Source organism: Narcine bancroftii, chromosome 3, assembly GCF_036971445.1.
Source record: "Narcine bancroftii isolate sNarBan1 chromosome 3, sNarBan1.hap1, whole genome shotgun sequence".
Taxonomy (NCBI): domain Eukaryota; kingdom Metazoa; phylum Chordata; class Chondrichthyes; order Torpediniformes; family Narcinidae; genus Narcine; species Narcine bancroftii.
In genome coordinates, this window is record NC_091471.1 from 339,090,764 (window position 1) to 339,116,808 (window position 26,045).

A 26,045-nucleotide genomic window follows, 5' to 3' on the forward strand; every position below is an offset into this window, starting at 1 on the left:
AACTTTTAAAGAGGAAGGAATTCAACACGGCGAAAACAATCTTATGGAAAAAAGGGTACAACTTTATATTAAGACATCCAGCAATATTCAAAGTATTCATTCCTGGGGAACAGAATAGACTGTTCTCGGACCCAAAGAAAGCCCAAGAATTTGCTGAACATTTGCAGGACAGGAGGAGTGACAAGAAGGAAGACCGGCAAGAAAATATACAAAAATATGTAATAAATATAAAGTAAAGAATGTATATTATCTTTAAATAAAGATTTAAAGATGGATAAGAGAAGGGGAAGAAGGAAAAAACGTATAGGAAAATAGTGTTCTCTGGGTGGAGCTGGGGGGAGAATAAGGGTCACTGCAAAATCAGTTGACACTTGTGAGTAAGTTCGCAAACCGAATGGAAAGGGGAGTTATGGTTGCCGGCAAGGGGAAATCCAAGGAGGGGAGGTTCATTTGGGGTTAAAGGGTTATTACTTGTGGGGATTATTGGGGTATTTCATGTCTTAAATGTGTCATCATATATTGAGATTAAAAAGGAAAAAAAAACAGTAATGGAAAAAGGGATAGAGGTGGTGAAGAGGTGGAAAAGAAGTGAAAATTAAGATACAAGATGACCACATTGGACTAAATGACTACAAGCATTAATGGAATATATAACCAAGTTTAAGTGTATCCCACTGGAAAAAAAAACACATACAATTTAAAAGACAAAGTTAGTGTTTGAAAAAACCTGGGAACCATATATGGAACATGGCAGAAAGAGCAAGCCTCGGACCACCACCACCTAAAATGATAAGAAGATAAACACAATCAGATTTAATGTGAATAAGTAGATGATACGTCTTTTTTGTTTGTATTCCTTTTGTATAAATTAATTGTTTTATTGTATTTTATATGTCTAATATTTACTGTTTTGGGAGGGGGGTGGTGGGAAGGTGGAAGGGAGGGATGGGGGAAAAGAGAAAATGTTACTGTGAATATTTAAAGAGATGCATCTGTAAATATATTGGTTGATATGGTTCATAGCGCGATAAATAAAGAATTACAGAAAGAAAAGGCTTCCTGATCGTATCAGAGCCTTGGACTGGAGCTCGGGTCGCCCCAATAATTTGAATAGGAGTCATGTACAGCTGCAGGTGCAGTGGAGGCAAATCCATGGACACTTAGTGCCTCTAAAGGGAAATTCTTTTGCTTCTCTTTGTCTTATTGCAAGGGGTGCCTGGCAATGCTCATGGCAACTTGTTGATTGTCTTACAGAAGACAAAAGTACATCATGTCTATAACATTTTTATGTATTATTATGTGACAATAAAAGGAACCTTGAAGCCAAAACAAAAGAAACAGTAACCTATTGTGGACACACAACATCCCTCCACTTGTCAGGAAGGTGCAACGGCAACTGCACTTGGTGAAAAAACTGAAGCAGGCAAGGTGACCAGCCACCATCATGTCAAACTTCTACAGGCGCTCAATCGAGAGCACCCAGACCGACTGCATCACAGTGTGGTGCAATTGCTGCAGAGAATGGAATCAGAATTCAAACCCCAGGACCACAAGAGCAAGCGGCAGAGAAGATCACTGGGGTCTCCCTCCCACCCATTGATGTGATCTACTGGGACCATTGTTTGAAGAGAGTGTACAAAATTATTAAGGATTTCTACCACAGGAATATCGAAGCCAGCACCAGGACAAAAACTGTTCATGCTAACCATCCGAGACTAATATTTACTAAACTATTTATTTGTATATATGAATAAATATCCTGCATAGATATTGTTTGTCTGTATTTGTGTTATGTCAGGTTGTGAGTCTACATGTTTTGCACTGAGGACTGGAGGACACTTTCGTCAGAAGTGCAATCAGAGAATAAACTTGAACTTGAGCATTAGAGGACATTCAAGGAAACAATTGAAATTATATCGGAATTACAGAAATTCATTCTGTGAAGGTAGTGCAGCAGTATGTCTGCTGCTTCTCAGCTCCAGGTACCCAGGTCCAACCTGGAGATCTAATGATGATTACAGTGATGCCTGCCCATTCCCTCTGCAATTTCATGGGCTTCCTCCGAATGTTCTGGTTTCCTTGCACGTTCCGAAGATGTAGATTAATTGGCTAATGTCATTTACTCCAATGTGCAGATAATAGCACAATGAATTGAAGGGGAATCGATACGCATGCATGAGGGAGAATAATATGCATTGTTAGGGAGCAGGGGAAATAATGGGATAGCTTCCTGGGAGACAGTGTGGAGTTAATGGGCCAAGTGGCCACTGCGTCATTATAAATAGAAGATTTTGCTACCATCACTGGCTGTATTATTTTGCATAAAGATATTGTTTTATTGTATTTTACATGTCCAATATTTTAAGGTTTTTGGAGGGGGTGGGAAGGTGGAAGGGAGGGATTTGGAAAAAAAAGAGAAAATGTTACTGTGAATATTTAAAGAGATATATTGGTTGATATGGTTCATAGCGCGATAAATAAATTACAAAAAGAAAATGCTTCCTGATCGTATCAGAGCCTTGGACTGGAGCTCGGGTCGCCAATGACCAGGGATTCCAGTGCAATCTAACCTGATTATGTCACTTCTATGGACGAAAGATCATGCTGCCTGGTTATTTATTGGGAGTCTAGCAGCACAGAAACAGCCCCTTCAACCCACCTTGTCCTTGATCACTAATTACCCATCCACACGGATTTCATTAATACTTGGTCCAGAAATTCTGTACTTTTTTTCCCAATCCAAGTGCTCATCTAAACATTTCCTAAATGTTGTGAGGGTAGCCCCTCCACCATGCATTCTCGAAGAAAAGATGCTCATTACTCCAGCAGGAAACAACTTTGTGAATGGAGAGCACTGAATAGAATCTCTTACCTAAAGCCCACACTTTAGCTCAAGTCCCTCGTCCATTTGAGTATGATAAGCAATTCATCAGTCACCTTGGAACCCATGGAACACAGTCAAGACAAGTCTTCCTAGGTCCCAAGGGAAGGCCTGGGGGGGGGGGGGGGGAACCCAGAATGTAAGTGAGCAGATGGTGGGATGTTGGGTGAAAGGAACTTGGGGGGGATGGATTAGAAAGGTGATATAGAGTTGCTGGAAGCTGCTGGAGTCAACAAGTCAACACTTACACCAACCATGCAGAAACTACTGCTGTAACTCTGGAGCCAATGGAATAAGAGAACAAGCAAAGATAGATCATAGACATGTGCAAGGGAATTGTAGAACAGTAATTTATGCTTTTCTGTAATTTGGCATCCTTTACTTCTTCAATACTAAATCTTTATTTTGCTCTGCTGTTAAGATAATGATGTAATGCTCAATGTCAGAAGGATATTAATGTGGGCGAGACTATTGGTGAATACTCCCCACACGTAGTGAGGACATAGAGGAACTGTGGGTTGCATCCTCTCCCTCTATTTTTAACCCATCCTAACCTGCTAATCTGACAAAGGCTATTCCCTCAATCTCAAAGGGTTCACTAATGCATACTTTGTGGCCAACTCCTCCCCAGTCCTAACCCCCATCACCTCTCCCCCCCTCCCCCCTACCACCACCACCACCACCAAGACCGCACCCATTTAGGTGTCATCAAAAAAACAAGCCAACATCTATTAAAGTTCTGTACTTGCATCTCTTCTGATAACTGCTCAAAAACTTTGGATGATAACATGTTGAACCAACCAACCAATTAAATATCCAATTAGTTGACCTCATCATTCAGGACAGCAGTGGTTGCTGTGAATGTCCATAATGACTATGGCCTGTGCAGGCATCAGAAATCTAGAATTCCTGTTCTTGATCTCTATCCATAATTCAAGGACAAACTTTTTTTAAAAAATAAATCACTCTATAGTGCCCAACTAGGAATAAATGCCTCCATCGAGTCAGAAAGATATGGGTATAAATCTTATTCCAGATAATGAGCTGCCACACCTCTACTGTGCAGAGGGAATCTGCACCGTCAATGGAGGTTTCATTTCTGACAATTAAGAAATAAATATGATTTGTCTACCAGAACATTCTTCTGCTCTCAACAAATCTTTCAGGGGAAAAGAAGGTCTAGATAGGATTTTATCTAGATGCAACAACGAGGAGATTTCAATTCAACAAGGTATATAAATTTACATCTAGAATGTATTACATATTCCAAAGTGAGAGTCCGAAACTGAGCTTGCATAGATCTAGGGAGAGATGGGAGTTTGACACAAAAATTAAGAAAGTGGGGGCAAGACCTATGTATGAACAGTAAGATTAATGAATCATTAATACCAGTATAATTTCTTACATCAGCTACACCTCACACCACAAAAATGACACAAATCCAAATCTGATTTTTCTGAATTGTGCTTTAGATGTGGTGTGGAAGTTGGAGTTTTCATCCACTCCATCTGGCTATGTACAAAGGGAAGGCCTTTTTTGGGAGAATTTGGGGGAAACTCTTAAGAAAAACATAAAAGTGGATTTTCCACAAGATCCGGAAGTGCATCTTTTGGAAGACACTAGCAACGCGAGTTTTAAGTCAGCAGAACAAATTTCTGTTGTGAGGTTGACAGGAAGTGTATAGCAGTTTCATGGAAGTCCGACTCCCAGTTAACCATCTCATGATGGAATATGGAAATGCCGAGATGCATTCCGCGAGAGAAGATCGCTTACAATACAAGGAAGAATTATGAAATTTGTTAAATGGAAACCTTATTTGAATTACATTGGCACCCAGTTTGTTTAATGCCCCATACTTGCAAAGAAGATGACGCATACATCGTTTATGTGCTTTTTTTTTGTTTTTTTAAAAAAAATGTAGTTAACTGATTCTTTGTCAAAAGACAAAGGAGGAAAAACCCAACCCCAACCAACCAATTTTCCCTTGCAACCGCTGCAACCGTGTCTGCCTGTCCCGCATCGGACTTGTCAGCCACAAACGAGCCTGCAGCTGACGTGGACATTACCCCTCCATAAATTTTCGTCCGCGAAGCCAAGCCAAAGAAAGATTAATAAATTGTACAAGGGAGGGAACTAAGGGGATGGGATTAATATATACTCTATCTCTCTCTAGAGAAAGTTGACTTGTTTATGGTTTGTTGAGTATGCAAAAAATCAAGAATATTTTAAAAATTGAGGTTTAATTTCTCCGATGGAAATTAAAGATTGCATTGAAGTATTTCAAATAAGAACTGGAAACACATGGGAAACTAGGTGCAAATATCTGAAGCTCAATCTGCTGGAGAAACTCAGCAGATCAAGCCGCAGTAGGAGTAAAAGTATTGTCAACATTTCAAGCCAAAAATCTTTATCAAGACCGAGAATTAGATTTGCATGGTGCCAGTTCCATCCAGTAGCGCAAGACTCGATGACCTGCCCCTTATCGTGACATTATCTCTGAGATCTTGCCATGTATAAATTGGCTTCTGCATGCTGGAGAACAGTGTGCAATACCTGTTGTGACACAATAGGAATGGCATCATTGCACTGGAGATGGTGCAAACGAGATTCTTGAAGTGTTTTAGAGAAAAGACTGAAAAGGCAGAGATTTTTTTCTTCCTTTGAGCGGAGAATACAGAGAAGCTAGCAGAGCTATACTAAAACAAGAGGGACACAAATGGATGACGATGAACAGAGGTCACTTTACTCCAAGGGATTGGATGTTTGAGAAATGTCTTTCACCCAGATGGTAGGTGAAATTTGGAAGGTACTTTCCAATGGGCTGACAGAGGCACTGAATTGAATTGTTAATTGCAATATGTACAGATATATAGAAAAAGCTTTGTTTTGTGTGCTATCCAGGCAAGTCAACCCATAGTCAAGGATAATGCAATAATAAAGCCAAAATATAGGGTGTTGTGTTACAGCAAGTCCAAAATGTTAGAGTAGTGGTACAGGGATAAATTGCAGGATGCGGAGAAAGGTACAAGAATGTACAAAAGTACCATCAGATTTACGATTAAGAAGTCCATTCAAGAGTCTGATACCAGCAGGGAAGAAAATGTACTATACGCTCTTGAAATGCCAGATTACAAAACCATGCAGCCAAGTGCTAGAAAGTAGGATCAGTAAAATCAATATAGTGTGGATATGGCACCCTGAAGGGTTCATTTGCATGATGTATGACTCCATTGTTCTATAACATACACAGCTCAAAAAAAAAATTAACTATATCCTTCTTTGAGATATCTGGAGCAAAGAAAGGAGTTACATAGTTTTAAGATAAGCAGAAATAAAGAGAACATCTACAGGAAACGCTGCCATCAGAGAGCAGCAGCGATCATCAAGGATCCACACCGCCCAGGAACATGCTCTGTTCTCACTGCTGCCTTCAGGAAAAGGTACAGGTGCCATAAGACTCATTCAGGAATACTGCTGCCTCTGAACCATCAAACACCTGAAGAACAGACTCACTTAGAGACTCATTTAAGGACTCTTATTTGCTCACTATTTATTACTGACTATTTATTTTCTGTATTTGTACAGTTTGATTATACTTTTGCTTACATTTTTTCTTCTCTTGAGTGCAATTTATAGTTATCAATAATCAGAAATTCTGCCTGGCCTGCAGGACAAAGAATCTCAGGGTTGTATGTGACATCATGTGTGTGGACTGAAATTAATTTGAATGGATAACAAAAGACTAACGGCATAATTATGTTTGGACATCAATAATCAGTCGAGATCCTGCAGAAGTAGGCATTTGCATTGAAAACAGAAGAGTTTATTTCAGTCCTTTGGAATGTTCTCTTTTTTGAAGAAGTGCACACCACAAGTTTGTCTGCTCTCTTAAGTGAGTATCGTTATGCCCAATGATTGCATTTTAATCTTTGAAGTGTGCCAAGATTATGCTTTCAGGTAAATCCTATGGGCACTTTCCAACTTAAATTTTTCCAGATCTAATTAGGTTTTCTTTTTCGGTTTGATGGCACCAACATTGATTAATTTTCCCACCCCATTGCTGGCCTTCTCTGTCCTTTTCTACATTGCTCCTTTTATTTTGCCAGCTTAAAGCTTGGTCTTTCCTGTAACTTCTCCCAATTCTGGTAGACCAGAAACACTAATGGTTTCTCAACTGATGCTGCCTGATCTGCCATACATTTCCAGCTTTTTCTCTTTTCATTTTGGAGCAATTAGCATTATTATGCTAGTTTTCCATTTGGTCCAATAAATCAAGTCTTAAACCTCAGCTGCCAAGTCCATAATTTGGCCTTTAATGGCAGTCAATCACTATTCTGGTCACCATCACCATTGTCCACCACATGGCACTAAAATTTCCCCCTTCCAACCCATTTATTTTAAGATTCTCCTTCTCAGTCTTCTGCACCCCACCATCATTCCTAATGCTGGGTCACAACTCGAAATATCGACCATCCTTTTGCCTCCGCAAAGGATGCTCACCCCATCGAGTTCTCCAGCAGTTTGCTCAAGATTTGAACATCTTCATTCTCTCCTGTCCACATGCAACTGTTGCTTTTCAAATTCCGTTTCCTCAGATGCTGGAGTCGCTTTGTCCTCTTTTTCTGCCTCCTATGGAGACCTTCTTTGGGTGAGCAAGCAGTTGACTTGATGATGTCAAATATAAATGGATTTGCTGGAAGGTATTCAATGCATTTTGTGGTCTTTCAAATGGTTACGAATTACAGAATTACTTCACTCTGTTGTTCAGAATACAGACAACGAAGAATCAAATGAAATTTTGTAGATTTTTTTTCTGTTGAAGAATTCATGTCGACTTTGAATATGACAGTTGGTACAATGAAGGAAATAATTTCTTTTATATGCTTCTTTATGCTGACAAACATCAACCAATTCTCCCGACATTCATTGATCCTTTTTGCTCCTAATTAAGCAGCTCTTTAGATTTCAGATTTATTGTCAGAGTACATCACGTACAACCCGGAGATTCTTCTTCCTGCAGGCGCGGCAGAATTATCACTTATTGGTAGTGCAAAAAAATGTACTCCACGCACACATGTAAACAAATAGAGTAATGTAAACCAATGCACTGTTCAAAAAATAAAAATAAAATGCAAAAGAAAGAGTCCTTAAATGAGTTTTCAACTTTAATTTCCTCTCAGTTCCAGTCCTGTGTGCAATAGTCAATACTGTGTAAAAGTTGACCCCCTATTTTTGGCCCAGTGTTGTATGTATAACACTTAAACATTTAAAGATGCTTTGGGTTTCTGGAGTTATACAGTTGGAATCAAACAGCACAAGGAAAGCCCATTTGGCTGCCATGCTGACCAGCTAGTAATCATCTGCACCTAATCAAATCTGTGCCTTGAACAATTCAAGTACTCATCCAGATATTTTGTAAATAGTGTGTGAGACCTGCCTTTCATTACCTGCTTAGATTTGGTATTGCAGATTTGAAGCATTCTCTGGGTGAAAAAGATTTCTTGCCCCTTTTTTTAATCAGGTGCCTGACAAACACTTCAGGCCTGAAACATTGATTGTGTTTTCCTTCTTATGGATGCTGTATGGTCTTATGCCTTTAACTTGTTTTACATCTCATTTGAGCCTATGTTCTTTCGCTTCAGGCATCTCCATGTTGGGCAAATGTTTCTCCAATCTGTGCCCCACGCACTTTTGTATACCTCAGTCGAGGCTTTCCTCAGACATCTCTGCCCAGACTCTCTTCAGAGCTGATGTTCTCCATCCCTAGTGAATCTTCTCTGCACCCAGACCACACAGTCTCTAGGTGTGAAGAAGGTAAATTGCCTCCAGAAAGACTGTGCAATGAATATTCGTATCAATGGTGCATTGGAAAAATGCATCAATTAAAGATGAGTAGAGACAAAATTCTATCCCTCCTGTTAGTGCCCTCCATTTATTCCTGAAATGCTGAATTACAAAAAATCACCAGTAACAAATTTCCTTTCAAGACACCTGTCATTCTAATTGATTCCCAATCTTAGAAATCCATCCTTTACAGCATTGTGGACACCCCCACCCACCCCCACCCACCCCCACCCACCCCCACCCACCCCCACCCACCCCCACCCACCCCCACCCACCCCCACCCACCCCCACCCACCCCCACCCACCCCCACCCACCCCCACCCACCCCCACCCACCCCCACCCACCCCCACCCACCCCCACCCACCCCCACCCACCCCCACCCACCCAAGAACACTAACAGGACTGGAGAACTCAAAAACAAAGCCATCTACTGAAGAGCACCTAGAAACAGCCCTAAAATCTGGCATTGCTTTCAATGCCCATAAATAATCTTTGGCTTGGCTTCGCGGATGAAGATTTATGGAGGGGGTAAATGTCCACGTCAGCTGCAGGCTCGTTTGTGGCTGACAAGTCCGACGCGGGACAGGCAGACACGGTTGCAGCGGTTGCAGGGGAAAATTGGTTGGTTGGGGTTGGGTGTTGGGCTTTTCCTCCTTTGCCTTTTGTCAGTGAGGTGGGCTCTGCGGTCTTCTTCAAAGGAGGTTGCTGCCCGCCAAACTGTGAGGCGCCAAGATGCACGGTTGGAGGCGATATCAGCCCACTGGCGGTGGTCAATGTGGCAGGCACCAAGAGATTTCTTTAGGCAGTCCTTGTACCTTTTCTTTGGTGCACCTCTGTCACGGTGGCTTGTGGAGAGCTCGCCATATAACACGATCTTGGGAAGGTGATGGTCCTCCATTCTGGAGACATGACCCACCCAGTGCAGCTGGATCTTCAGCAGCGTGGACTCGATGCTGTCGACCTCTGCCATCTCGAGTACTTTGACGTTAGGGATGAAAGCGCTCCAATGAATGTTGAGGATGGAGCGGAGACAACGTTGGTGGAAGCGTTCTAGGAGCCGTAGGTGATGCCGGTAGAGGACCCATGATTCGGAGCCGAACAGGAGTGTGGGTATGACAACGGCTCTGTATATGCTTATCTTTGTGAGGTTTTTCAGTTGGTTGTTTTTCCAGACTCTTTTGTGTAGTCTTCCAAAGGCGTTATTTGCCTTGGCGAGTCTGTTGTCTATCTCGTTGTCGATCCTTGCATCTGATGAAGTGGTGCAGCCGAGATAGGTAAACTGGTTGACCGTTTTGGGTTTTGTATGCCCGATGGAGATGTGGGGGGGCTGGTAGTTATGGTGGGGAGCTGGCTGATGGAGGACCTCAGTTTTCTTCAGGCTGACTTCCAGGCCAAACATTTTGGCAGTTTCCGCAAAACAGGACGTCAAGCGCTGAAGAGCTGGCTCTGAATGGGCAACTAAAGCGGCATCGTCTGCAAAGAGTAGTTCACGGACAAGTTTCTCTTGTGTCTTGGTGTGAGCTTGCAGGCACCTCAGATTGAAGAGACTGCCATCCATGCGGTACCGGATGTAAACAGCGTCTTCATTGTTGAGGTCTTTCATGGCTTGGTTCAGCATCATGCTGAAGAAGATTGAAAAGAGGGTTGGTGCGAGAACCACTTTACAAACTAACATGGTTCTCTGTCAAATTTGGTTCAGCAATATTCTCATGCAGTACCTTGGGGCATTTTATGAAGTTAAAGGCACATATTAACCAACATTTGTTGCTGCTTCTCTACAGAGGCCAATTCAAGATCAGGTTATTTCCCCTGCAAAGGTAACAAAGATTCCAATCCCATGGGAATGCTTTCCATGGTTTTCCAAGAAGCCCTTTAAATGAAAAAAACAATGCTTGGCTTCCTTTCTAAAAGCTACTGATGTAATTGTTGAAGGTGCTCCAATTACTTTGCAAGCCTTAACAGTTCTATATTTGCTTTATTTTCAGTTAGCCCTGTGAAATTGCCAATTTGGCAGGTAAATACTTTTCTTACAACATTCTCCTGTAATTTTACTCTACTCCCTCAAAATAATTTCTCTCAGCAATGCAATATTTGAAATGAAGAGTTCATAGCTTTGATTCATCAATGTACATTTGATGCTAAGTGTATTTTTATAAACACCAAATTTCCCTTCTTTGCTGATATGAGATAGCTATTTAGCATTTCATTTATAAGTTGCAGATTTTTATTGACTTACCAACCCATCTCAGAGTCAAACACATATGTAATTCCGGAGTTCAGATAACAACTTTCTTCATGTGAAGAATTTCACAGAGGTAGCTGACTTCAACTGGTATTTTATCTGAAAACTACCACTAACAATTGGAGTCAGGCAGTTGGATTTAAAAAGCTCAGATCAGCTGGAAGCTGATTGGGTAATAGAGATCTTGTGACTGGGTGATATTAATTCACTTCAACTTGGCAGTTTGGAGAGATGGTCGTATTGACTGAAGTTATGAGTAGAAAATTTGCAACTAGCAAGTTTTCATTACATAGATCAGCTGTTTTTTTTAAAAAATCCGTATTGTTAATTATAGCTATAATATGTTGTGGTTTGGACTAGCTCAGACGGCAAAGTCCTCCTCAGCGACAAGATCTCCATCCACAACCGATGGTCAGAACACTTCCAATCTCTTTTCAGTACCAACCGCTCAGTCCAAGATTCCGCCCTGCTCCAGCTCCCTCAACAGCCCCTAAGGCTAGAGCTGGATGAGGTTCCCACCCTGGATGAGACATATAAGGCAATCGAACAACTGAAAAGTGGCAAAGCAGCAGGTATGGATGGAATCCCCCCAGAAGTCTGGAAGGCTGGCGGCAAAACTCTGCATGCCAAACTGCATGAGTTTTTCAAGCTTTGTTGGGACCAAGGTAAACTGCCTCAGGATCTTCGTGATGCCACCATCATCACCCTGTACAAAAACAAAGGCGAGAAATCAGACTGCTCAAACTACAGGGGAATCACGTTGCTCTCCATTGCAGGCAAAATCTTCGCTAGGATTCTACTAAATAGAATAATACCTAGTGTCGCTGAGAATATTCTCCCAGAATCACAGTGCGGCTTTCGCGCTAACAGAGGAACCACTGACATGGTCTTTGCCCTCAGACAGCTCCAAGAAAAGTGTAGAGAACAAAACAAAGGACTCTACATCACCTTTGTTGACCTCACCAAAGCCTTCGACACCGTGAGCAGGAAAGGGCTTTGGCAAATACTAGAGCGCATCGGATGTCCCCCAAAGTTCCTCAACATGATTATCCAACTGCACGAAAACCAACAAGGTCGGGTCAGATACAGCAATGAGCTCTCTGAACCCTTCTCCATTAACAATGGCGTGAAGCAAGGCTGTGTTCTCGCACCAACCCTCTTTTCAATCTTCTTCAGCATGATGCTGAACCAAGCCATGAAAGACCCCAACAATGAAGACGCTGTTTACATCCGGTACCGCACGGATGGCAGTCTCTTCAATCTGAGGCGCCTGCAAGCTCACACCAAGACACAAGAGAAACTTGTCCGTGAACTACTCTTTGCAGACGATGCCGCTTTAGTTGCCCATTCAGAGCCAGCTCTTCAGCGCTTGACGTCCTGCTTTGCGGAAACTGCCAAAATGTTTGGCCTGGAAGTCAGCCTGAAGAAAACTGAGGTCCTCCATCAGCCAGCTCCCCACCATGACTACCAGCCCCCCCACATCTCCATCGGGCACACAAAACTCAAAACGGTCAACCAGTTTACCTATCTCGGCTGCACCATTTCATCAGATGCAAGGATCGACAATGAGATAGACAACAGACTCGCCAAGGCAAATAGCGCCTTTGGAAGACTACACAAAAGAGTCTGGAAAAACAACCAACTGAAAAACCTCACAAAGATAAGCGTATACAGAGCCGTTGTCATACCCACACTCCTGTTCGGCTCCGAATCATGGGTCCTCTACCGGCACCACCTACGGCTCCTAGAACGCTTCCACCAGCGTTGTCTCCGCTCCATCCTCAACATCCATTGGAGCGCTCACACCCCTAACGTCGAGGTACTCGAGATGGCAGAGGTCGACAGCATCGAGTCCACGCTGCTGAAGATCCAGCTGCGCTGGATGGGTCACGTCTCCAGAATGGAGGACCATCGCCTTCCCAAGATCGTATTATATGGCGAGCTCTCCACTGGCCACCGTGACAGAGGTGCACCAAAGAAAAGGTACAAGGACTGCCTAAAGAAATCTCTTGGTGCCTGCCACATTGACCACCGCCAGTGGGCTGATAACGCCTCAAACCGTGCATCTTGGCGCCTCACAGTTTGGCGGGCAGCAGCCTCCTTTGAAGAAGACCGCAGAGCCCACCTCACTGACAAAAGGCAAAGGAGGAAAAACCCAACACCCAACCCCAACCAACCAATTTTCCCGTGCAACCGCTGCAATCGTGTCTGCCTGTCCCGCATCGGACTGGTCAGCCACAAACGAGCCTGCAGCTGACGTGGACTTTTTTACCCCCTCCATAAATCTTCGTCCGCGAAGCCAAGCCAAAGAAAGAAAATGTTGTGGTTGGATTTTACTTCAGACACAAAGGTTATTAATGTAGGCTAATGGGTTAACTATTGTACCTTTACAGAACTTTAAAAGTTGAGTGTAAAGTTTAACAAGGTATATAATTTTGATGTCTGTAAGTAAAGTGGTGTCATCAAAGAAACAATTAATTATATTATTGCAATCATGTTAAATGCTAGTTGGTTGATTGCTTTTTTAAGTACTCAAGGTTCACTTAGCATTTTTTTTGCAGAAACTGTGCAACAAACATATCATTGTGGTGTGTCTCTCAAAAAGCTGAAGGAAAAAGTTTTTTTTTAAAAACTTTTATCCTTAATGACTTGTTACTCAAACTTGGTTCTCTGTTAATGTGAACACTCTGCATTTGCTTGTCCAAATTGCCAACCATTTAGTCACAACTGGAGAGTTAGGCTTCACCTTGTCCCCCTGAGCCAGTCTGAGGTAATGAAAACACCCTTTCTTCCCCTGCCTCCCCACCTCCAGCTGGTCATCTTGCTAGTTGTCATCAACTCCTCTCTTCTGTTTCATGATGCTCTTTATGGTATCTTTGTTTCATCTGTCCTGCAGCTGAAACCGTGGGAAATCTTTCCTCTGATTCACTGGTATGATCTATACCACTACCTGAGGAGTTTGTTTATTTCTGACCCAAGTTGGGTATTTAATTAACCCTTCTGCTGCACTTACCAATTCCAGTCACTGGGGAGTTCCATCTGCAGTCACCACACAGGTGAACATGGTAGTTGGATAAACACAGGGTAGCTCAAGTACCCCTGCTGGCTTTTACTGCAGAGCAATTTCCTCAGGCTGATTAAGGTTCTGCAGCCCCATCAGCAATGGGCAGTGAAGGACTCCTGAAGGCAGAGAGGAAGTTGATGAACCGTTACTGAACTCTTTATCTTGGAGTGAGAAGCACTTGTATTTTTGGTAAGTAACCATGCATTTTATTTCTGCCCCTGCTAAAAATTTTTTTGTGGTTCTCTGAATGGGAGACTGATGTGTCATAGAGTCAGACAGGATGGTAAATAGACCCTTCAAACCAACCTGCCCATTGCTGACCAAAATGCGCCACCCATACTGGTCCCACCTGCCTACATTTGGTCCACATTGCCTGAAAACCAATCCACTCCATTGCAGCTGTCCAAATGTTTCTTAAACTTGGCAGCAGGGCACCTAAGTGGTGTGGCCAGTGAAGGTGCTACCTTGTGGTCTCAGTGACCTGCATTTGATTCTGACCCCCCCCCCCCCTTATGTGCTGTCTGTCTAGAGTTTTCATATTCTCCCCATGACCACTGGTTGCTCCAGCTTCCTCCCAAAAATGCGCAAAAACGTTAGTAGATTTGGTGTCTACTGTAAATGGCTGCCAGATTGTCAGTGAGTGGCAGAATCTGATAGGAGTTTACAGGAAATGAAATGGGAAAGCGAGTGCTTGGTGGTCACTGGGTCAAAGGGACTGCTAGTTAAATTGTATGACTCTATATCACCCATATATTTATCGATAAGGCTACTCTAGCTTCACTGTAATTGATAACAGCCTTAACCAGAAGAGGAGAGAACCATGAGGAACATAATGATATTGAAGTTTGCCAATGTCTTTGGGTTGTGATGGTGAGATAACGACTTGACTATTTGACTTTGTAGTAATTACATATTAGAATTGATTGCTACATTAATCAGCACAGCTTGTGTTCTTTCTTTGCAATTATATGAGCTCTGTCAGCTCTGGATATAATACATCAACAATCAATAGAATTTTCTCTATAATTGATCTTTATTTTAGGAGATAATGGAATGTGGAATAACTATTGAGTTTCACCAATTTCCCCTGAAAGGACATTAAGATGTGAATATTTCTGGGCCTCACATTGTGACTTCTACCGTCCATGAATGGACAATGAATCACAGACATTACCTCACTTTCTCCTAATTTTTGCACTATTTATTATTTTGAAATGTAATTTTTGGTAAACCACTGGTATTTTTTTAACCATCTGGGCACACTGATTGTCCGAATGTATCTGTGGCTCCTCCTACAGGCTCCTGAATAAAGGTGACTGTTCAACAAACCCCTCCTCAGTTCAGAACAGTTGATTAGATTGGATGTGACTCCGATTCCATTCTATTGAAAATAAAAACTTATCAGTTTTGCATAACTTGCAGTCTTTTGGAGTTATTGATGGTCCATCAATTCTATTCACAATAAATACTGACAAGGGAGCAGATCTTGAAGCTGGAGATGTTGGAAATCGAGCCCCAATCACCTGAAGCCTCCACCAACTTCAAACTTTGGCTGCGTTGCTTCGAAGCGTTCCTGCAGGCATCATCTGCCATCGTGTGATCAGAGAACAAGCTGCAGATACTGCACTCCCGGGTACCTGGAGATGATGGACATTCTGAAAGGCCAATACCTGAAGAAGATAAACCAGGTCTACGCAAGACACCTCCTGGCCACCTGAAAACAGCAACCTGGGGAATCAAGCACTGAGTACCTCTGGGCCCTATGAACTCATGGACAGGCCCACAACCGCAAGACAATGATGACAGCAGAGAACACGGAGGACCTGATTAGAGACATGTATATCACAGATATTGGGTCCAACTACATCTGTCAGAGACCGTTGGAGAAAGATGAGCTCAACTTAAGGACGGCAGACATGCTAGAGGTGGCCTTCTAGAATATGGATGCTTACTGGGCTGACTCATGGTTGCCCCAGGTGCCGCCATCCAGGAACGTGTCACTACCAGCACACACGGCAAGTGATCCAACCACAGCCACTGTACTCCGCGAAAACTTAACACTGTTATTGCCACATCCTGCCAGCGACCCGACCACTGCCGCTGTACTCAGTGACCACCCAAAGTGCTACTTTTGCGGCCTGAGCAAGAACCTGAGGAAATGCTGCCCAGTGAGAGACACTGTCTGGTTCAACTGTGGGAAGAAGGGGTAGTACGTGAAAGCGTGCAAGTTCAGGTCACCACAACCCACCAGCACCATGTGTGGACTGTGGGGGCTGTCATCTTGGATGCCGCCATCTTGCAACCCACAAATTCTCCACCGCAGCTACTGGTATTGACCTGTCACTGGCCTCCTCACCAGCTCACCAGATCAATGATCATCATCCAGGTAAATGGCCAGGTGACGAGCTATCTGATCAATAGTGGAAGCATGGAGAGCTTTATTCATCCAGACATAGTGCAGTGCTACCCCCCTTGTACTTAGGCCAGTGAGTCACAAAGTTTCCTTGGCCTTGAAGTCCCACACAAATGATGTCTGCAGCTACTGCGTAGTGACCCTGACTCTGCAAGGCACTGATTACAAAGACATTAAACTCCTGGTGATATCACAGCTATGCACTGCAGTGCTACTGGGACTGGACCTCCAATGCTACCTTGAAAACATGACTATGGAGTACCATGAGCTCCACCAGTCCCCCCCTTCTGTAATCAGCAATTCTTAAATTGCCCACTGCTCTCCACCAGCAAATCCCCCCAGCTTATTCCCCCTACCATTCCCAGCCAAGAAGGCCCACAGCACATGACCTATAGACTCTCAAGATCACCCCTCCACCACTGTTCACTATCCTCATGACTAACTGTAAACCCATTCCCACCAAAAGTAGGCAGTACAACACCAGGGACAGGGCCTTCATTAGGTCGGAGGTACAGCAGCTACTCAATGAGAAGATTATTGAAGCCAGCATCAGTCCTTGAAGAGCCCAAGTGGTGGTGGTGAGGAAAGGGGAGAAAAACAGGATGGTCATTGACTACATCAGACCATTAACAGATACACTCAGCTGGACAAGTATCCTTTTCCCTGCACATCTGATGTGGGAAATCAAATTGTGCAATAAGGGATTTTCTCCACCATCGACCTAAAGTCAGCATACCACCAGCTCCTCCCCCCAGAGAACTGCCAAAATATTCTGGTTTCAAGGTGGATGGCTGCCTCATTTCCTGAGGGTTCCCTTGGTGTCACCAACACTGCCTTGATCTTCCAGCAGGTGATGGACTGAATGGCAGACCAGTGTGAGTTGCAGGCCACATTCCTGTATCTGGACAATGTCACCATTAGTCAGCGTGACTTGCAGGACCCATGACACTAATCTCAAAAAATTCCTCCAGACCACCAAATGCCTTAACTTCACATATAATACTGATAAATGCATATTTTGCACAACCCGTCTGGCCATCGTTGGCTGCGTTGTGGAGAACTGAGTCATGAGCTCCAATCGCATGTATTTGCTTTTGGAACTCCCCCCTTCCCACAGCCTCAAAGCCCTGAAAAGGAGCCTGTGCTTCTTTGCATACTATACCCATGGGTCTCCAATTATATGGACAAGGCTCGGCCCCTCATTAAATCCACCTCCTTTCTCCTCACACCAGAGACCCTTGCAGTTTCCAGTTGCATCAAGGCAGAAATTGATGCAAGTCATTGAATCCATCCTGTTCCAGGTGGAGAGTGATGCATCTGACTTTTCTCTGGTTGTCACACTTAATCAGGTGGGTAGACCCATCACCTTGCCCTACACCCTCTAGAGCCCTGATATTTGACACTCCTCTGTTGAGAGAGAAGCTCAACCCATTGTCAAGGCAGTATGGAACTGGAGATGTTACCTAGCCAGCAAATGATTTACCTTGCTGACCAACCAATGGGTGGTGGCTTTCATGTTCAACAACCAGCAGCAAGGTAAAATCAAAAATAGCAAGATATTGAGGTAGAGAATTGGACTTTCCAGCTACAATTATGGTATCTTGTACTGGTCCGGGAAACTCGACTAGTCCTCGGGTGCTCTATCCCATGGAACATGTGCCAGAACATAAATAGACTGTTTGTAAACCCTCCACAGTGACCTCTGCCACCCAGGGGTCACCAGGTTTTTCCACATTATCAAAACCTGCAATCTGCCTTACTCCATTGATAAGATGAGGACTATGACCAAAAACTACCAGGTCTGCACAGAGTGCAAAGCACACTTCTATCAACCAGACAAAGGACAGCTGATAAAGGCCACCCACCCCTTTGAACACTTGAGGATTGATTTCAGAGGACCCCTCCTCTCCTCTGATCTTGATGTGCATTTCCTTAACATCAGTGAGGAATACTCATGTGTTCTGTTCGCCATCCCTGCCCAGACATGACAGCTGTCAACAGTCATCAAGGCCTTGAACTGTACTCCACGGAGTACAGTGGCTGTGGTTGGATTATTTGCCATGTATGCTGGTGGCGATATGTCCCTGGATGGTGGCACCTGGGGCAGCCATGAGTCAGCCCAGTAAGCATCCATATTCTAGAGGACCACCTCTAGCATGTCTGCCATCCTCAAGTTGAGCTCACCTTTCTCCAACAGTCTCTGACAGATGTAGTTGGACCCAATATCTGTGATATACGTGTCTCTAATCAGGTACAGCCTTTTCACTATGTTTGGGTTTCCCTGCTACATCCATTGTGACTGGGGGCCCTCCATTATGAATGATGAGCTATTCCAGTACCTGCTGGCCAGAGGTATCACCACTAGCTACAACCCTCAACAGAATGGGCTGGTTAAAAGTGAGAAAGCCACCATCCTCCTAGCCCTGCAGCCTAGAGGCCTTCCAGTCTCCCGCTGTCAAAACATCCTCCCTGAGCCACTCCACTCCATCAGATCACTCCTATATACCAGCACCGATGCCACTCCACATGAATGAATGTTTTCCTTCCCCAGGACCACACTGCCAGCCTAGCTGACATCGGCAGGGTCAGTCCTATCCCCGAGCACTAAGTATAACCCACTGGACAGAAGGATCCACCTCCTTCATGCCAACCCCAATACCCCAATGTGGCATGCCCTATGGGCACAAGGACACAGTCTTTTAGGGATTTGGCACCCTCATGGGTTCTGGAGACCATTTCCAATCACCCTGCACCCCCTCACCTATCATCACCCATGATGCAGCAAGCCACGGCAGGTTACCCCAGACCCAACAGATCGCATGCCAGACTAGTTGCCATACATCCATCAAACCAATGCCTACAAGCACCTCAGACTGTCCAGGACCCCATTGCTGTGATACAGCTGGCACTTTGATGGTCACAGTGATGGGGTCCTGGACAGACTTAATTTATGATAACTTCTAAATGCACTTCACCCCACTGAACTCTTCAAAAACAAGGGATGAATATGGTGAACCACTGTTTGTTTGGTTAACCTGTCTGGGCAAGCCCATTGGCTGAATATGCCTGTGGCTCCTCCCATAGACTCCTGAATAAAGTTGACTGTTCCACTCTCCACTTTGGGACAGTTGACCAGCAGGGACGTGAATCCATTCTATTGTGAATAGAAGCCTGTCAGTTTTACATAACTTCCAGTCTTTTGGTGCATCAAGAGTTTAGTTTATTTATATCTTCTTCTTTGGCTTGGCTTCGCGGATGAAGATTTATGGAAGGGTATGTCCACGTCTGCTGCAGGCTCGTTGGTGACTGACCAGTCCAATGCGGGACAGGCAGGCACGGTTGCAGCGGTTGCAAGGGAAAATTGGTTGGTTGGGCTTAGGTGTTGGGTTTTTCCTCCTTTGTCTTTTGTCAGTGAGGTGGGCTCTGCGGTCTTCTTCAAAGGAGGTTGCTGCCCGCCAAACTGTGAGGCGCCAAGATGCACGGCTGGAGGCGATATCAGCCCACTGGCGGTGGTCAAAGTGGCAGGCACCAAGAGATTTCTTTAAACAACTCATGTTGACCAAAGTGCTGTACAGATCAAAAATTACATCATAACTTGAGCATATATTTAAAGTGCAGTATAAAATGGGTTCCTGAGGTTCAGAATTGTACATACATCAAGAGTTGTGTTGCCATTTTTTTCCTCTTAATGTCAATACAAAAGTTATAATCAACCATGTAATTATTTTGCAGGCTTGTAACTTACTCAAAGACATCTTGTCACATGAGTCAACAAGAATGATAAGGAGCAGTCTCAAATGGTAGAAGAGGGCATTCACACTTGCCAGTGATCCCCGGAATCGAGCGCCAACCGGCCTTTCAAGTGGCAAGTGTGAAAGCAAATCTGCTCAACGTCGGCATCAGATGACGTCACTTCATGACGGGGATTGATGGCCTCGACTCTTAGTACAATCCCTGGCATCTGCAGACCCCAGCGTTGAGATCAGGCAAGTGTGAAACGGGCAGCAACTTAGCAGGCACTTCCTATTAAAGGTGGAACAGACCAAACGTAGGGGATAAACCCTTGCAAGTGTGAAAGCATTCAGTGTCCCAGTTAGGCGTGATCGAGTGCGAAAGGCTAAATTCTTATTCCGGGACACTGTGAAAGGAGCTGCAGTCACTACCTCACTTTCTGCTACTTTTTGCACTATTTATTTATTTTGAAATGTAATTTGTAGCAATATTTGCACTGCCAATGCTGTCACAAAACAATGAATTTCGTGACGTTCAGATAATAAATCCTGATTCCATGACAGAAAAAACTAGAAGCAAGCAACTCAAATTTTATCCAAAAATAAACTGTGGGTGTGTGTTTGAGCATTCTCCTTATGCTCATAGTTACAGATTGTTGAATTAAAGAATGGAGAAATGTACTTTGATTATCTAGTAGCCAAGGCAGAATGTTCAAACCCCTATCTCATGCATTAGAACTCACAAGATAGTTTAGCTGGGGCATAGCCTGGTTCTAAAGTTAGGGGAGCAGGCACATAAAGAAGGTGCCACAACATATTACCAGATGGTGAGTCAGTGGAATGGCAAGCCACACAGATTTTTCAGCGGGAGGGGGCGGGGGCGTGTGGCGGCAACATCAGACTGGGTGGGGGGGGGGGAGAGGAAGGTGTCATTTGAAAACAAATGAGCAGTCACTACCCCTGCACCCAGCCTAGCTACCCCACTGGGCGGTTAGTGTTCTTCGTGCCAGGATTGGGTCTGATTTGGGAGAATCAACTAGAATTGACTCAACTGGCAATCGTACAGGACAGAATCTCAGAACCTCCATTACAATCACCAAGTTCTGATTTTTTTTTTAATCTCCTTCCCTCTTCTGCTTGCAGTTGAGGAGATGGTCCCTTTCTTCATGAATTTTGACCCACTGCCACCCAAAAGCGTCGTGTGATACACTTCCAATGAATTCTAGGTTTAATAAAAACAAACGACACACAAGTGATGCAGAGCCTAGGACTAAGTTGCATGAGAGACTTTAAAACTTCAAGGCAGGGTTTTTGGAGGTAGAATCAAGCAAGAAGCATTTTGACATCTGAAGATTGGTAGATGTTTAGAACATCATCTCTGGAAGTGATCATTTATGCAAGGTAATTTGTTAAATTTTCATCGCATGTTAATTGATTTTTGTTAACTAGAGTTATAAATGGATGTGATGCAAGAATATAAAATTACAGTATATCCGAGACCAGCCACCTCATTAAGTGGTGGAATGAAGGATTAAATGGGTTATTATTCCTTTGTTCTTGAATGATGGTGATTGTCCCATACGAGAGATTGATAATTATGATGAATATGAAAAGCTGTCATTCAATTAATGTGCAAGATTGCCTTGTTAATGCTTGCTAGCCAAGGAACTGTCGGGACTCTTTCAGCACTAATCAATCTACCAGGTTGGCAATGATGACTCAAGCTTGTATGTAGGTAGTTGCCGGCTGATTAGAGTCATACTCTGAAGTCCTGATTTCTAAATCGATATGGTTGCTACAGACAAGGAGAGGACAAAGGCAACAAGGGTCTACAAGAAGCATCACTTTTTGAAAAATTAAATTTTTGCTCAAACTCTGATTGAATCCGATAGAGCAATGCAATAATGCCCAATGAGAGGCAGCTCAGTTAATGCAGGTTGCTCTAAACTGGGTAATCTTTCAACAGTGACAACCTTCCTGGTTGAGGAGACAAAAGCAGCCTGATGGAATTTTGGGGGGAAACAGGCAGAATATGGGGTAATTGAGGGAAGGGAGTACATTCAATTCCCAATCCAGGAAGCAAAAGGACATGGAAGAGAACAGTGGAAGCTAGGAAGGGACTATTTATTTTACAAGCAGTATAAAGTCAGTTCAAATGGACGGATGCATTTCCCTTACTCGCCTGACACTATTCAGAATAAAGAGCTTTTTCTTGCACTGCAAGAAATAGTGGAGAAAAATGTAGGCAGGCAGATGACTAATGTATGAAATATTGGTTTTATATTTATATCTTTGCTATATAAAGAACACTGTTTGACCTGCTGAGTTTCTCCAGCATTGTGTTTTTTAACGCATGCAGAACTTTTGTTTCATTCAAGGGACAGGAGAGCTTCTTTAGTTGTGAATTGTGGAAATCGCCCTCAGAAAAGTCTCACACCTGTGAGAGATGAGTAAAACTAATATGAAAATATGAGAGATGAAGAAAACTAGTATGGATATGTGTAATGAATAAAGCCAATATGAATAGGATAAGGATAGATAATAGAATGTAGGAAGTAATTAGTCTGAATAAGATAAGGGTCTTCTAGCCTTTTATCAACAAGTTCCGCATATGTAATTAGACAGAATTAGCAAGTTCTGCATATAAGAAGTTAGTAAGCCTGAGGGTCGGGAAGATGTGAATCAGGACAAAGGCAGGTTTGTCAATTCAATAAGGACAATGACATGATGGACACCGACAGGATACACCCTGGTCCTCCAAGTTCACAGAAACGGCATGTAGGCAGACAGGATTGCCTAATGCCAAACTCATCCAGAAGGCAGAAGAATGTAAGGGGGAGGGTACTTCTATACTGAAATAAACTGTATAAAAGTTGGGTGAGCCCCAGTGTGTGTGTGTGTGTATTCCCAGGGTAAGGGGAAGCACCCAACTTTGCATTGTTGTATAATAAATGTTCTTTGTTCTCAATTTTTGTCTCGAGCAATTTCTGTCTGTAAAGATACTTCTGTTTCTCACACACCTGAGTCTACAGACATCGCGAAAACTGTACGTGGATAATAATTGGCCACTTGTGGCTATCCCAAATTGATTACTGATTGGAGGTACTGAAGGCCATTCAGGGGGAAAGTTAGAATCAGCCACATGAATGGACCTGGAGTCTGCATTTGCAAAATGATTCCAGGCCTACTAGAGACTCACGGAAAACATGAGGCAAGGGACAAGCAGGAAACAACAGATTAGAGGGATACGGGGCGGGGGGGGGGGGGGGAAAGCAGGCATGAAATGATGCACCCTCAATAACTCCGAAAGATTGGAAGTTGTGTTTATGTAAAAAAAACTGATAGGCTTTTATTTGCAATAGAATGAAGCTACGTCCATGCTAGTCTTGAAATGGGGAGGGGGCAACAGAACAGTCACCTTTATTCAGGAGTCTGTGGGAAGAAACACAGGTACAGTCAGCCAATGGGGGTGCCCAGATGGTTAAATATATAAACAGTGGTTTACCACATTCACCCCTTATGTTTAAGAGTTTGGAGGAGTGAAGTGCATCTGAGGTGATCATAAATTGTCCTTTGGGAGGTCTGATCTGCTGCTGTGACCATTGTAGTGCCAGCTGCAGGGCAGCAATAGGGTCCTGGACAGTTTGAGTTCCCTATATGCAGTCGTCTGGCATGCCATCTGTTGGGGCTGAGGAATGGTGCCATGCTTCTCTGTGGATTGTTACCTTGTCGTGATGGAGAAGCTTCTGGGGTCTTGAGATCTTGAGAGCGATGCCATCTGGACCTATGTTCCTGGTAGGGTCACCTATGGCGGAAAGGCTGAGAGGGAGGTCCCTGACAAAGAACAATCCAACCAAGACCTCGATGGTGGAACCAAAGTTGCTTCAAACTCGACGGCTGTGAAGGCTGCATAAATCCATCATCTCCAGTCGTCATGCCATTGGAACTAGTTGGAGGATTTGTGAAGTATCGTGTGCTGTTTGAAGTGCAACATTAACTACATGTTAAACAAATACACGCACAGGTGTCTTCACTTTGTGGATCAACTGAACAAAGACCATCATCCGCAACTACGAGGGATAGCCAAGATGATGCCATGGCTCTTGTGTATCATGGGTGACGTTAGGTGAGGGGGGTGCAGAGTGATCGGTAATGGTCTCTGGAACCCTTGAGGGTGCCAGGTCCCTAATAGAGACTTCTCTTAATGCCCATCAGGGTATGCCATGTAGGCATTTTGGGGGTTGGGGTGGAGGAGGTGGACCCTTTTGATGGACATCGCCCCTTGTGTGCTTCCAGAATAGGACTGGCCCTGGGGACATCATCCAGGCTGGACCCTGTTGCAGACTTCATGGGGAAGGAAAACCTATGGAGTGGCATTGGTGGCTGTACATAGGAGTGATCTGATGGAGTGCATTGCCTCAGGTTGGACATCTTTCCAATGGAAGACTGGAAAGCCCCTAGGCTGTAGGGGTATGATCATGGCCTTGCAGATGATTGTTGGACATGAAACCCACAACCTGTTGGTCAGTCAGCAAGGTACAAAGTTTTCCAGCTAGTTAGTTTCTCCAATGCTGTACTGTCTCATCAATGGCTTGGGCCTCTTTCTCAATGAAGGAGTGCTGAATTTCATGTGCCCTGGAAGGTGTGGGGAAAGAAGGCGACAGGTCTGCCCGCCTGGTTAAGTATGGCAGTCAAGGCAAAATCTGATGCATCACTCTTCTCCTCGAATGGGATGGATTCATCCACGGCATTCATCAATGTCTGCTTTGATGTGGCTGAAAGTTGCATGGGCCTCTGGTGGCAGGGGAAAGGAGGTAAATTTAACAAGGGGGCCGGCATTGTGTAATTGGGGACCCACTGGGAATGGTATGAAAAGAAGCCCAGGCACCTTTTCAGGGCTTTGAGACTGAGGGGAAGGGGCCAGTGACTCTGTTCTCCATGACACAGCCAAGGATGGCCAGGCAGGTTGTGTGAAATTCGCATTTAGCCTTATTGTATGTGAGGTTAAGGAGTATGGGGTTCTGGAGAAATTTTTGGAGATTGGTGTTATGAGTCCTGCAGGTCATGGCTACAAATGGTGACATTGTCCAGATACAGTAATGTGCCCTGCGGTCATACTGGTCTACCATTTGGTCCATCTCCTGCTGGAAGACCAAGACCCTGTTGGTGATGCCGAAAGGAACCCATAGGAAATGCTAGAGGCGGCCATCCATCTCGAAACCATTATATTGGCAGTCCTCTGGATGGATGGGGAGCTGGTGGTATGCTGACTTTAGCTCGATGATGGTTCATGTCGGATATGCAGGGGAGGAGGAATGGGTCCAGCTGCGTTTATCTGTTAATGGTCTGACTGTTGTCAATGACCATCCTGTTTTTCTCCCCATTCCTCACCACCACCACTTGGGTTCTCCAAAGGCTGGAGGTGGCTTCAATGATCCCCTGATTGAGTAGGCTTTGTACCTCCGACCTAATGAAGGCCATGTCCCCAGAACTGTACTGCCTACTTCTGGTGGCAACAGGTTTACAGTCAGAAGTGAGGTTAGCGAACAGCGGTGGAGAGGTGATCTTGAGAGTCTGCAAGTGCACTGTGGCCCATCGCAGCTGGGAATGGTGGGGGAAGAATCCGGGAGGTTTTCACTGGTGGAGCGCAGTGGACGATTTAAGAAATGCACACAGTGTGGGGGGGGTGGGGGGAGCTTTTAAAGTGGCATTGGAAATCAAGTTCCAGTAGCATTGCAGTGCAAAGCTGTGACATCAACAAGAGTTTAAAGTCTTTGTACTGTAATGGATTTATAATTTGGGAGAATTTGGTAATATTTTGGGGAATTTGTAAGATTTAGAGTAGGTTACATACACACACATTTTAAAA

The 26,045-nt window shown here is 44.0% G+C and overlaps 1 long non-coding RNA gene across 1 annotated transcript in view; it reads left to right on the forward strand.

The window, feature by feature from the left end:
• The window catches only part of LOC138756590 (uncharacterized), a 69,288-nt gene extending 48,796 nt beyond the window's left edge, over positions 1–20,492 (forward strand). Inside the window, exon 4 of the long non-coding RNA XR_011353175.1 lies at positions 20,178–20,492. This is a non-coding gene — a long non-coding RNA (uncharacterized lncRNA). The remainder of the gene's footprint in view (positions 1–20,177) is intronic.
• Positions 20,493–26,045: the final 5,553 nt, after the last annotated feature.